This window comes from Jaculus jaculus, chromosome 17 (genome assembly GCF_020740685.1).
Source record: "Jaculus jaculus isolate mJacJac1 chromosome 17, mJacJac1.mat.Y.cur, whole genome shotgun sequence".
Lineage (NCBI taxonomy): Eukaryota > Metazoa > Chordata > Mammalia > Rodentia > Dipodidae > Jaculus > Jaculus jaculus.
Window position 1 is genome coordinate 17,942,250 of NC_059118.1, and position 13,907 is coordinate 17,956,156.

Here is a 13,907-nt window from a genome sequence, read left to right on the forward strand (position 1 = left end):
ATTTAATTTAAAAATTATATATGTGTGTATCTTTATGTATGTGTATGATGCATGTGTATTGTGTGTATATGGACACGTGCATGCCACCATGCACATGTGAAGGTCTGAGGACACCTTGGGATGATGTTTGTCCTCTCCCTGTACCCTGCTTGAGACAGGGTCTCCCTTGTCACTTTGTTTTTGCTGCTCTGCTTGGTGTGCACTGGTCTAGACGGTCTGTAAGGATTCTCCTGGCTCCACCTCCGCTGCTTTTGGCCCACTGGGACCACAGACATGTGTACCGCTCTGCATCAGTCTTCATGTGGTTGCTGGCTTGCAAGCAAGCACTTTTAAGTGCTGAGCCATCTCCCCAGCCCCTCAAAAGTGACTTTTTATCTTTTCTAGCTATATATCTGACAGAAGATTAATATCTAGAATATAACATGAACTAAAAAGGAACAAGAAATTAAACAACCTAGTCAATAAGTGGGCTAGTAAAATGAGTAGACAGTTCTCAAAACATAAAATATAAAGTGGAAACTAAACACATGAAAAGATGTTCAATTTCACTAGCCATCAGAGAAATGCAAATTAAAACTACATTGAGATTCCATCTCACTCCAGGCAGAATGACAGTCATTAAGAAAACAAAGCTAGCCCGACATGGTGACACATGCCTTTAATCCTAGCACTCCAGAGGCAGAGGTAGGAGGATCAATGTGAGTTCGAGGCCACCCTGAGACTACATAGTGAATTCCAGATCAGCCTGGATTAGAGTGAGACCCTACCTCGAAGAAAAAAAAAAAAAACATAAACCAAAAAAACCCATTTAACAATTAACAATAAATATTAGTGAGGATAGGGACACAGAAAATCATGGACATCAGTATGGATGTTCCTCAAAAGACTGAAAAGAGGGCTGAGGAGATGCTCCATGGATGCAGTACTTGCTGTAAGTGTGGGGACCTGAATTCAGATTCCCAGCTCCTGTGTAAATGTTGGGATCCAATCTGTGTGTGGTGTGGCCCAATCATTGTGCTGGGGAGGTGCAGACAGGCTCTTCAGCCTTAATTCCCTGAAGCAGGGTCTCTCCCTGAACCTGGAGCTCCCTTTTTCTTTTGATCAGATGAGCTGACCAGGGAGTCCCAGACTGCATCCTCTTTAGGGCTGGGGATATAGGCATGCATGGCCATGCAGGCCTTTTTATATGTGGTTGCTGGGGATTGAACTCAGGACCTCGTGCTTGTGTAGCAAGTGCTCTTACCTGCTGAGCTATCTCCTTAGTTCCACAGTGTCATTAAAAAATTTTTTTGCTTTATTTTTATTTATTTATTTGAGAGCGACAGACAGCGAGAAAGAGTCAGATAGAGAGAGGCAGAGAATGGGCGCGCCAGGGCCTCTAGCCACTGCAAACGAACTCCAGATGCGTGAGCCCCTTTGTGCATCTGGCTAATGTGGGTCCTGGGGAAACGAACCTTGAACTGGGGTCCTTAGGCTTCACAGGCCAGCACTTAACCGCTAAGCCATCTCTCCACAGTGTCATTTTTTTCAACCATAAAAGAATGAAATCATGATACTTGCATGAAGATGGATGCAACTGGGGGATTGGAGAGATGGCTCAGCTGTTAAAGGGTGTTTCTTACAAAGCCTAGTTAATGGTCCTGGTTCAGTTTTCCAGTATCAAGTAAAACCAGATACACAAAGTGGTGCATGTACAGGGAGTTTGTTTGTAGTAGCAGGAGGCCCTGACATACTTATATTCTCACTCTTTCTCTGTTTCTAAAATATTTAAATTAAAAAATGAGCTGAGTGAGAATGGGTATGCCAGGGCTTCCAGCCACTGCAGACAAACTCCAGATGTATATGCCACTTTGTGCATCTGGCTTATGTGGGTCCTGCGGAATCAAACTTGGGTCCTTAGGCTTTGCAGGCAAGTGCCTTAACTGCTAAGCTGTCTCTTCAGCTTTTTAAAACATTTTATTTGTTTATTTGGCACAGAGAGTGGGGGGGAAGAAAGAGAGAGAGAGAGAGGGCATGCCAGAGCCTTTAGCCACGGCAAATGAACTCCAGAAGCATGTGCTACCTTGTGCATCTGGTTTATGTGGGTACTGGGGAATCAAACCTGGGTCCTTAGGCTTCACATGCAAGTGCCTTAACCTCTAAGCCATCTCTCCAGCTTTCATTAGCTTTCTTTCTTTCTTTTCCAGGTTGACCTGGAATTCACTGTCTCAGGATGTCCTTGAATTTAGGGCGATCCTCCTACCTCTGCCTCCCAAGTGCTGGGATTAAAGGCACGGGCCACCATGCCCAGCTTCTTCATTCATTTTTTTTTTAAATATTTTTTTGTTCATTTTTTATTTATTTATTTGAGAGCGACAGATACAGGGAGAAAGACAGATAGAGGGAGAGAGATAGAATGGGCGCGCCAGGGCTTCCAGCCACTGCAAATGAACTCCAGACGCGTGCGCCCCCTTGTGCATCTGGCTAACGTGGGACCTGGGGAACCGAGCCTTGAACCAGGGTCCTTAGGCTTCACAGGCAAGCGCTTAACTGCTAAGCCATCTCTCCAGCCCTTCATTCATTTTTTTTAAAAAACTTTTTTATTGGCAACTTTCATAAGTATAGACAATATACCATGATTATAATCCCCTTCCTAGACTTTTTTTCTTTTTTACAAACAATAACACTAGTGAATGCAATTTAAGATTCCTTGTGGTATCTTTTGTCTTTAAGTTAAATCTTTCTAGAGATATGTGGCTCTGCATTTTAGAATTATCATATTCTTTCCTGTGTATTTATATTATTAGTAGGATATAAAGTTAATCTCTTTTATGGGCTGGAGAGATGGCTTAGTGGTTAAGTGCTGGGCTGTGAAGCCTAAGGACCCCCCTTCGAGGCACGATTCCCCAGGACCCACGTAAACCAGATGCACAAGGGGGTGTATTTTGAGTTCATTTGCAGTGGGTGGAAGCCCTGGTGCACCCATTCTGTCTCTCTCTGCCTCTTTCTCTCTCTGTCGCTCTCAAATAAATAAATAAAAATTTAAAAAATTAAGCTCCTTTATTCGTTTTCAGTTTGTAAGTATTGGTTTTTGAACAGTTATATGTTACTACCATATTATTATACAATAAATCAACCAAAGTCCAAATAATAATTTTTTTCCCTTCTTACTCATGCATCTGTAGGTTGGCTAGAATTCACAGATCCAGGCTAGACTGCAGACTGCAGATGGGTTCAGGTCTGCGGTGTGTATGTCTCTTTTTCCTTGAACAGTTAGGCCAGTTGGAGAAGGTTTTTACAGCAGTGAGGACAGACACCCAGAAGGTGGACCTATCCACAGAAGCATACTTTAGGCTCTGACAGACTAATGCATTCGCTAACTTTCCTTTAGCGGAATGATTCATGGTTAAGTCCAAGGTGAAGGGGAGTTGATGCAGTTACCTATGGCTGGATAACAAATTGCCACAAAACTTGGTAGTAGCAGAAGACAGGCGTCATTGTGGTCACCGACTCTGTAGTTCAGGGTACAGTAGGGATGGTTTGTTTCTGCTCCACCATGTCCAGAGCTTCCCCTGGAGGACTCAAAGGCTGGGGTCTAGAATCATCTGAAGGCGTGTCACTTACACGTCTGACCATTGATGCTGGCTGTTACTGGGTTTCCTAACAGCATGGTTGGTTGGTTTCAGTGATGGATGGGGGACAGGTTGGGGGCCAGAGTTCCTTTCAAAAAAAAATATATGCTATGTCACTTCTGTCATCTTGTCTTCACTGAGATAGTCACAAAGTCCTGACTAGGTTTATGAGGAGGGAATATGGCTTCTCTCTTTCTCTTTCATATGTGTGTATAGTATTGTGGGATGTGTGTGGGAGGGGTATGGGTTATGTGCACGTGTATTTGCTGATGTGCATGCCTGAAATGTGCCTGTGAAGAGGCCAGAGGATGTTAATTGTCCTCCTATATCATGCTATCCACCTTATTTCTTTTCTTTCTTCTTCTTCTTCTTTTTTTTTTTTGAGGTAGGGTCTCATTCTAGCTTCAGGCTGACCTGAAATTCATTATGTAGTCTCAGGGTGGCCTCGAACTCACAACAATCCTCCTACCTCTGCCTCCCAAGTGCTGCAATTAAAGGTGTGTGCCACCACGCCTGGCTTCCTTACAATTTTTTATCTTTGAATATATATGATAGATGCCTTTCAAGGGTGCCCTCGGGAACTCTCAGGCTGGAGGAATGGAGATAGAATCCAACAAGGTCAAGGTCGAGAACTGGCCTTGAAGTTTTTATTTTTTTATTGTTTTATTATTATTCATTTATTTGAGGGCAACAGAGAGAGAAGAGAGACAGACAGATAGGATAGTCATGCCAGGGCCTCCAGCCACTGAAAATGAACTCCAGATGCATGCCACCTTGTGCATCTGGCTTACGTGGGACCTGGGGAATTGAACCTGGGACCTTTGGCTTTGCAGGCAAGTGCCTTTAACCATTAAATCATCTCTCCAGCCCCTGTCCACTTTATGTCCATGGGGCAGGGTTTCTCGCTGAACCTGAGCTTGTGCTCCATAAGCCCCAGCAGTCCTCCTGTCTCTGCCTCCTGCAGTACTCGGGTTACAGGCGTGTGTGGCCACTCTGTTTTTTTAAAAATATTTATTTATTTGAGAGATAGTGAGAGAGAGAGAGGGAGAATGTGTACACCAGGGCCTCTTGCTACTGAAAATGAACTCCAAATTCATGTGCCACTTTGTGCATCTAGCCTCATGTGGGTTCTGGGAAATTGAACTTGGGCTGTCAGGCTTTACAATCCAGTTCCTTTAACTGCTGATCCGTCTCTCCAGCCCCATCACTAGTTTTTTATGTGGTATTGGGATTGAAATCAAGTCCTTATGCTTGTGTGCATGTGCATTGAGCCATCTCTCCAACTCCTGGACTCATCTCTTTTTATAATATATTTTATGTTTATTTACTTGAGAGAGAGAATGGGCATGCCAGTGCCTCTAGACAGTGCAAACAAATTCCAGACACATGAGCCACCTTTTTTATCTGGTTTACATGGATCCTAGGGAATCGAACCTGGGTCCTTTGGCTTTGCAGGCCAGCACCTAACTGCTAAGCCATGTCTATTCTTCCTCCTTCTACTTTCCAAGTGCTGGGATTATAGGAGTGTATCACCATGCTCAATTTGTGCTGTGCTTAGGTTTGAACCTATGGCTTCATGCATGTTTGGCAGGTACTCTACCAATGAAGCTACATTCTCAGCTCAAGGCAAGGTATAGTTACACAACTTTATTTCTATCTTATTCCTTCCATCTATTACCTTCCTTCCATGTTGATAAATATTTTCATCTATTTTTCTGTTTATTTTTGATAATACTAGGGATCAAACCCTGGGCTTTGCACATGCTAGGTAAGTGCTGTACCTCTGATCTACATCCCAGGCTCCTTTGACAAAATTGTCTTGGGGGCCAGGCGTGGTGGCTCACGCCTTTAATCCCAGCACTCGGGAGGCAGAGGTAGGAGGATTGCCATGAGTTCAAGGCCACCCTGAGACTACATAATGAATTCCAGATCAGCCTGGGATAGAGTGAGACCCTACCTTGAAAACAACAACAACAAAAAAAAATTGTTTTGGAGTTTGTTTGCAGTGGCTGGAGGTCCTGGCATACCCATTCTCTCTCTCTATCTGCCTCTTTCTCTTAAATAAGTACATAATTTAAAAAATATTTTAAAAATACAAAATAATATATATATACCATATTCTTTACTATGGTACTATTTGTAAGAGTAAAAGACTAAGGTTGGAGAGATGGCTAAGCGCTTGCCTGTGAAGCCTAAGGAGCCTGGTTCTAGGCTTGATTCTGGTTTGAGGCTTGATTCTCCAGGACTCATGTTAGCCAGATGCACAAGGGGACTCACGCATGTGGAGTTTGTTTGCAGTGGCTGGAGGCCCTGGCATACCCATTCTCTCTCTCTCTCTCTCTCTCTCTCTGCCTCTTTCACTGTTTGTGAGAGTGGTGGAAGTGATCATCTTCTGAATAATGTTCTGAAAGTGGAACCAGAAAGATTGCTGAAGAGATTGAAAAAGAGGAGCTGGGCAGGAGAGATGGCTTAGTGGTTAAGGTGCTTGCTTGCCTGCAAAGCCTAAGAACTCAGGTTCTATTCCCCAGGACCCATGTAAGCAAGATGCATAAGGTGGCACATGCGTCTGGAGTTCTTTGCACTGGCTGGAGGCCCTGGCACACTCATCTGCCTCTTTCTCTCTCTGTTTCTCTAATAAATAAATAAGTAAAATATTTTTTTAAAAGAAGGAAAAGAAAAAGAGGAGTCATGGTGTTGCAGTCTGGTTCGCATTGCTGTTAGAAATCACCCAACCAAGAGCAGCTTCTGAGAAAAAGAGATTTATTTTGGCTTACAGGCTCGAGGGGAAGCTCCACGATGGCAGGGGAAAACGATGGCATGAGCAGAGGGTGGACATTACCCCCTGGCCAAAATAAGGTGGGACACAGCAACAGGAGGGTGTACCAAACACTGGCATGGGGAACCTGGCTATAAAGCCCTTAAGCCCGCCCCCAACAATACACTCCCTCCAGGAGGCATTAATTCCCAAATATCCATCAGCTGGGAACCTAGCATTCAGAACACCTAAGTTTATGGGGGACACCTGAATCAAACCACCACACATGGAAACCCATGAATTTTGGTATACATGGACAGAGAGGGTAGAGAGGGAGAAAGGAGGGGCAGAGTCCAAGTTTAGAAGTCTCTTTTGGGGCTGGTTGGGGCTGGTACTGCTTTGTTTTGTTTTGTTTTGGCTTGGTTTCTCATGTTGCTGGAGGGCAAACCTTATGGAAGTGCTCTGAGAATGACACCCGTAGCCCCAATTGTGTTTCATTTCTTAAATATATTTGTTTATTTGCAAGCAGAAAGGGAGAGGGAGAGAAAGAGAAAGAATGGGTATCCCAGGGCCTCTTGCTGCCGCCAATGAACTCCAAATGCAGGAGTTACTTTGTGCATCTGGTTTTATGTGGATTCTGGGGAATTGAACCTGGGGCCTTCAGGCTTTACAAGCACATGCCATAACCGCTGAGCCATCTCTCCAGCCCCCAGTTGTGTTTTAGAGACATCCACGTGAAATGTCATGTAGGTGGCTGGGTAGTGAAGTCAGGGGTGTAAAAATAAGGTAACTGTTTACCTGCGTGTGTTTTGCTATTAATGCCACCTGAGAAAAAGAGATAAGAAGGAGGAAATTGAGGCAATACTGTTGTTCCAAGAGAGAGCCAAGTCCATTCAATTGAACAAACATTTGTCTTATCAACTAAAGCGTTGCCAATGAAAGCACTCAAGAAGTCTGGCATTAAGTGACTATTAACTGATGACATGTTCCATGTATAGGACTGAGGAGAGAAAGGTGAAGAAGAGAGCCGGCGTGGTGCTGCACGCCTTTAATCCCAGCACTCGGGAGGCAGAGGTAGGAGGATCACCGTGAGTTCAAGGCCACCCTGAGACTACATAGTGAATTCCAGGTCAGCCTGGGCTAGAGTGAGACCCTACATCAAAAACCAAAAAAAAAAAAAAAGAAAGAAAGAAAAAGAAAGAAAGGTGAACAAGGTAGATTAGCATCCCCCCCCTTTTTTTTTTTTATTCCAGAGCATGCTTTTAATTTTTTTTTTTTTTTTTTTTGAGGTAGGGTCGCACTCTAGCTCAGGCTGACCTGGAATTCACTATGTAGCATCAGGGTGGCCTTGAACAGCAATCCTCCTACCTCTGCCTCCCAAGTGATGCAATTACAGGCATGCGCCACCATGCCTGGCATAAAAAATATTTTTATTCATTTATTTGCAAGCTGAGAGGGACAGAAGAGAAACAGAGAGAATCAAACTCAGGCCATTAGGCTTTGCAGGCAAGCACCTTAACCCCTGCGCCATCTCTCTAGCCCCCCAGAGCATGTTTGAATTAAACTTTACTAAGGGTTTGGCTCCTGGCCTCAGGTAGCTCTGACACAGTGGGCGATGCCTAGGCTCCAAAGGGTCTATTGTCAACCATCCTCATTGCCACAAATAACCACTAAACCAGAACTTGGGCCTAAGACTGGAGAGATCACTTCAAAGGCCTGGCTCATGCCACAGGCCACCAGAGCCACAGAGGACAGCTCCCTACTGGGAGAGATGGTCACTCTGGTTCTTTGGTCTTCACTCCTGTCCATGCAATCCCATGAAACCTGACTGAGGGTGTTGGCCTTCAGCTTGAGTGGCAGTGGGATGGGACAGGGTCCCCTTGGCAGATTGAGAGCTTGGGAAGAGGGCTGCTACTCTGTTGTCTGCGGACAGGCAGCGCTGGTGGAGGAACCACACTTGACTGGGATGCGCAGTTCTCGGTGGGAGTCCAGGGGTGCAGGCAGGAAGCAGGCTGCAGCATGTGGGGCTGGTTCAGAAGCCAGTGAACTGAAATAGGACTTTTCCAATGGCTGTGCATCCATTCCTGTCCCTTGTGGTGCTGAAAGCACTTTTTACTTTTTTAAAAAAATTATTTATTTACTTATTTGAGAGCGACAGACAGAGAGAGAAAGAGGCAAAGAGAGAGAGAGAGAAAATGGGTGTGCCAGAGCCTCTAGCCCCTGCAAACAAATTTCAGATGCATACACCCCTTTTGCATCTGGCTTACATGGGTCCTGGGAAATTGAACCTTGAACCGGCATCCTTAAGCTTCACTGGCAAGCGTTTAGCCGCTAAGCCATCTCTCCAGTCCCTGAAAGCACTTTTTTGCAAAGGACTGCTCATCGCCTGATAGTCTGAGATACCCACGGAGCTGAGTCCCAAGGGGTTTCCTGCCAGGACATATCTGGGGAGTTGTGATGCCCACAGAAGAAAGGGACTAGGACGTTAGCCAGATGCACAAGGGGGTGCATGCATCTGGAGTTCATTTGCAGTGGCTGGAGGCCCTGGCATGCCCATTCCCTCTCTTTCTCTCTCCCTCCCCACCTCTTTCTCTGTCAAATAAATAAATAAAAATAAAATTTTTTTGTTTTAAAGGAGGGACTAGTCAGAGCAGGGTAGCTTGCTCTGGATGTTCCCAAGAGACCTAGTCTGCCATATCGCTTCCCCTCCCCCTTCCTTCCCAGCTCTATTAGGATACATGTTGAAGGCCATTCAGGTCTCATTGCTACTTTGTGCCTAGCTGACCATTTTGGTGTATTCCTTATTTGCCTAAGCCATGGAAATACACAGATCAAAAGGCAGTGGAGCCTGGCACCTGGGAGTCAGAGATAGGAAGATCACTGTGAGTTCGAGGCCAGCCTGGGACTACAGAGTGAGTTCCAGGTCAGCCTGGGCTAGAATGAGACCCTACCTTGGGGGAGGGGGAAGGGAGAGAAAGAGAGAGACATTACTTGAAAATAATAAAAATACTAAAAGTGGGGAAAAAAAAGCTAATGTAGATGCTAAGACCTGAATGCACTACTTCATGCATCTGGCTTTATGTGGGTACTGGGAAATTGACCCCAGCCAGCCAACAGCTTTTGCAACAAGGCCCTTTTAACCACCAAAACATCTCCCCAGCTCTTGGGCAAGGTTTTTTGGGGGTAAGAATGTCAATGATTTTTTGTGTTTAATCTCCATAATATATCTTTAAAAGTCTTTTGTTTGCTATGGAACTTTTCCCAGACCCAGGCTTGGGCTCCCTAGGGCCCAAGGTCAATATGAGCCTCTGATTGGGGTGTGGTGTGTGGTTGATAGATCACAGAATGCTTCTAGTGGGAAATGCCACCATCTAACTCAGATATCCTCAGGCAAAATGATTTTAAATTCTAGCCAGTCAGTGCTGCATGCCTTTAATCCCAGCACGCGGCAGGAGGCAGAGGTAGGAGGATCGCCATGAGTTCAAGGCCACCCTGAGACTACATAGTGAATTCCAGGTCAGCCTGAGCTAGAGTGAAACTGGGCTAGATTGAAACCCTACCTTGAAAAAACAAACAAGCAAAAACAAACAAAAAAACAACAAAGATTATAAATTCTGAGTGGTATCTCCTAGAACCCAAGGGTGATTTGCAGCTAGGGAGGAAGAGCCAAGAAATAGTCTCCAGCTGTTTGTTATACCAAGGGTCTGTTCATTCACCTCTAGTCTGACCTCTAAGTTCTCCTCTCCTCTCCTCCCCTCCCCTCTCCTCCTCTCCCCTCCCCTCTCCTCCCCTCCCCTTCCCTCTCTCTTGTCTGTGTATGTGTGAGTATGAGTTTGCAAGCCACAGTGTGTGTGTGGAGGTCAGATGACAACTTTTGGGAATCACTCTTAGCCTTCCACCTCCTTTGAGGCAGGGTTTGTCTCAGTCTCACTGTTATTCTTTGCTGCATTTACTGAGAGCTTTCAAGCTTCCAGGAAATCCTGTCTCCACCTCTCATTTTGCCTTCAGGATGCTGGGGTTATAGGAGCCCTTCTGGCTTTTTTTTTTTTTTTCAAATGTGGGGTGGGGTCTGGGATCTAGCTTTCCTACTCAGGCTTGAGTGGCAAATGCTTTATTAACTGAGCTGTCTCTCCAGCTGGCTTTCTTCTCTCTCTTTAGAAAGATATTTATTTATTTATTGTGAAGAGATGAAGGAGAGAAGAGAGAATATGCATGCCAGAGACTCTTGCCACTGCAAACAAACTCCAGACTATTTGGATGTCTGGCTTTACATTGTTACTGGAATATCAAACCTGGGCTAGCTGGCTTTGCAAGCAAGCATCTTTAATCACAAAGCCATCTCTCCAGCCCCTCCCTTCCTCCCACCTTTCTGTCCATTTCTCTCTCTCTCTTTTTTAAATATTATTTATTTATTTTCAAGCAGAGAGGACAGAGAGAAAGAGAGAGAGAGAATGAATAAGGGTGGGCCAGGGCCTCTAGTCTTTGCAAACGAACTCCAGATGCATGCGTCACCTTATGCATCTGGCTTTATGTGGGTATTAGGGAATCAAACCTGTGTCCTTAGGCTTTGCAGGTGAGTGCTTTAACCACTAAGCCATCTCTCCAACCCTCCATTTCTCTCTTGTTTCTAGCATAGCCTGTCCTCAAACTTATTATGTAGCTGAGGATGACCTTAGATTCCTGATCCTCCTGCCTCTACCTCCCAGGTGCTGGCATTATAAGCACGATGTGCCACCACACCCAGCCCTGGTCTCTAATTTCACAGATATGGGCTGCTCGTTCCATTACTGGGGTCACTTTTCTCTTTTACGGCCTCCTCACATCCCTCAGCTGCATGAGCAGGGGAAAGGAGGAAGGCCAGCAGAGGGGCACAAATTGCCCGGTGCCTCTCTTGGCAGCTCTCTCCGTCAGGTAGTCAGGTCTGAGGAGGCTACCCCAAGGGACCCAGGTTCCTCTCCTCCCCAGCTTTGAGCCAAGGGTCTTAGATACAGTCTTTAAGGCACTTGGGGCCCCTGTGGGAGAGACTGATTTTAACCATGCACAAATCAAGATGCTAATGAAAGAGTAGGCCCAGCAGCCATGAGAAGCAGCACAAGGAAGTGACGCTGGGGTGGGCACATGAGCAGGAAGGTGGAGTTGCAGAGGGGCCAAGCCTTCTAGATAGGAGAAACCACACACCCAAAGTCCCCCCCGAGGCTCATGTTGAAAGAAACAGCAGGTTCCTTTTCAGTAGAAGATGGGCCAGAAGCATGGGTGGAAACAAAGGAACATGTTCTGGAAATAATATACACAACCTATTTCTAGCCAGGATGTCTTACAGCAATTGCTGGGGCTGGTGGTACAGATGGTTCTGCTTCTCATGCCCCCTCTCCACCTCCTATCCTCTTCCTCTGGGCTCCGACTTCAGCGCACTGCGCCTCCCCATTTTGATGCTGTTTGTCCAGCATGCTGCGCCTGCTACTGTGGGGGAGGCCGATGGACCGGCTCAGACACGTTTTCAGGTGCACAGTCTGGCTTCCAGTGCTTTCCTAGGAGTCACCAGGAGTAAAGACACCGTCCGGTGTGATTGCTGGCCTGAGGTCACCGCACCACATTCCTTAAGTCAGAAATTTACTGTGCACTCTAAGGTCATTTGCAGGATCCCCATCCCCATGCTGTATGGAAGTGCCCCTTTAAAACCTCTTGCAGAGCCGGGCATGGTGGTACACGCCTTAAATCCCAGCACTCCGGAGGCAGAGTTAGGATCACCATGAGTTCGAGGCTACCCTGAGACTACATAGTGAATTCCAGATCAGCCTGGGCTAGAGTGAAACCCTACCTCAAAACAAACAAACAAACAAAAAAACCCTCTTGCATTTGAAGCCTTTTATGTTTTCTTGTTTTTTCAAGGTAGGGTTTCACTCCAGGCCAGGCTGACCTGGAATTTACTTTGTAGTCTCAAGCTGGCCTTTAACTCAAGGTGATCCTCCTACCTCTGCCTCCCAAGGGCTGGAATTAGAGATGTGCGCCACCATGCCTGGCTGAAGCCTTTTTCTTAATGCATATTGCTTTTGCAGAGTCTAAGGATCCAATCTAGGGTTTCACTCATGTGCACCACCGTTGAGCCCCTTTTCTGGCCCCCTTGCAATCTTTTTGGACTCTCTGCTGCACCTTAGAGACCCTGGTATCCAAATGAAATTGCAAGCCCAGCTGGGCCAGGCTGATTGCTCCAAAGAGTGGGGAAGACTCCTGAGCCTTTTTTTTTTTTTTTTTTTTTTTGCTTGTTTAGTAAAAGGAAGACAAATTCCAGTAGCCTTGGGCTCTGGAACCTATCACAGTAGCAGCTTGCTTCTGGAACCGTAAAGGAATTTGCATGCTATTTACCACCTTGGAGCTTGCAACCTCCTTGGCTCCCTTGCCAGCTCCCAGCCTCTGGTCCCATTCTTTCCTCCATGAGCACACCCCTGCCTTGGCATACAGCAACCTTGCCTGCTCTTATTGCTGTAACAAAGTACTTGAGACTTCGCAGTTATTAAAGATCAGAAGATGGCTCAATGGTTAAGGCACTTGCCTGCAAAGCCTAACGACTCAGGTTCATTTCCCCAGTACATATATAAAGCCAGATGTACAAAGTGACATATGCATCTGGAATTCATTTCCAGTGGCTAAAGGCACATTCATTTTCTCTCTCTCTGTTTGCAAATAAGCAAATAGATAAACAAATTTAAAAATAACAGAAATTTAGCCGGGTGTGGTGGCGCATGCCTTTAATTCCAGCACTTGGAAGGCAGAGGTAAGAGGATCGCTGTGAGTTCGAGGCCACCTGAGACTACATAGTGAATTCCAGGTCAGCTTAAGCTAGAGTGAGACTCTGTCTTGAAAAACCCAGAAAAAAAAAATAACAGAAATTTGGGCTGGAGAGATGGCTTCACAAATAAGGTGCTTGCCTGCGAAGCCTAAGGACCCACATTCGATTCCCCAGAGCCCATGTAAGTCAGGTGCACAAGATGGTGCAACATCTGTAGTTCGTGTCCAGTGGCTGGAGGCCCTGGAACACACTCTCTCTCCCCCTCTCTCTCTCTGTCTAATAAATTAAAAAAAAAGTTTTAAGATAAGAAAATAAAAGTAAATGAGCTCCTCTAGTCATGTTCATCAAGCACATCAGTGCTGTGGGCAGTGGTGTCGCTGGGACCTGAGGGATTCCACTGGTGTCGCCAGGACCTGAAGGACTCCTCTGGTGTCGCCGGGACCTGAGGGACTCCACTGGTGTCGCCGGGACCTGAGGGACTCCACTGGTGTCGCCGGGACCTGAGGGACTCCACCATGAGCAGGCTTTTCTGCTCCTACTCCCTCCGCGCACCTCCAGTTTCTCTCCTTCACGTCTCACAAAGGGGTCTTTCTGGTACATCTGTGTGAAGGTCTGGCGTTAGCTGTCTGAAGACATAGCTTTCACTGTGGAGCTTTTAAGAAGCTCAAACTGCAGCTAAATTGATGAGGAAGACCTTCCTGAGACTCATGTCACAAACTGGTATGGCTGGGATGGATGGAAGGCTATTGCAGGT

General features: G+C 45.9%; 1 protein-coding gene across 2 annotated transcripts in view; it reads left to right on the forward strand.

Annotated features, from left to right (window-relative positions):
• Positions 1-13,907, forward strand: part of Bsn (bassoon presynaptic cytomatrix protein) — a 126,236-nt gene that overhangs the window by 18,329 nt on the left and 94,000 nt on the right. The window lies entirely within an intron of this gene.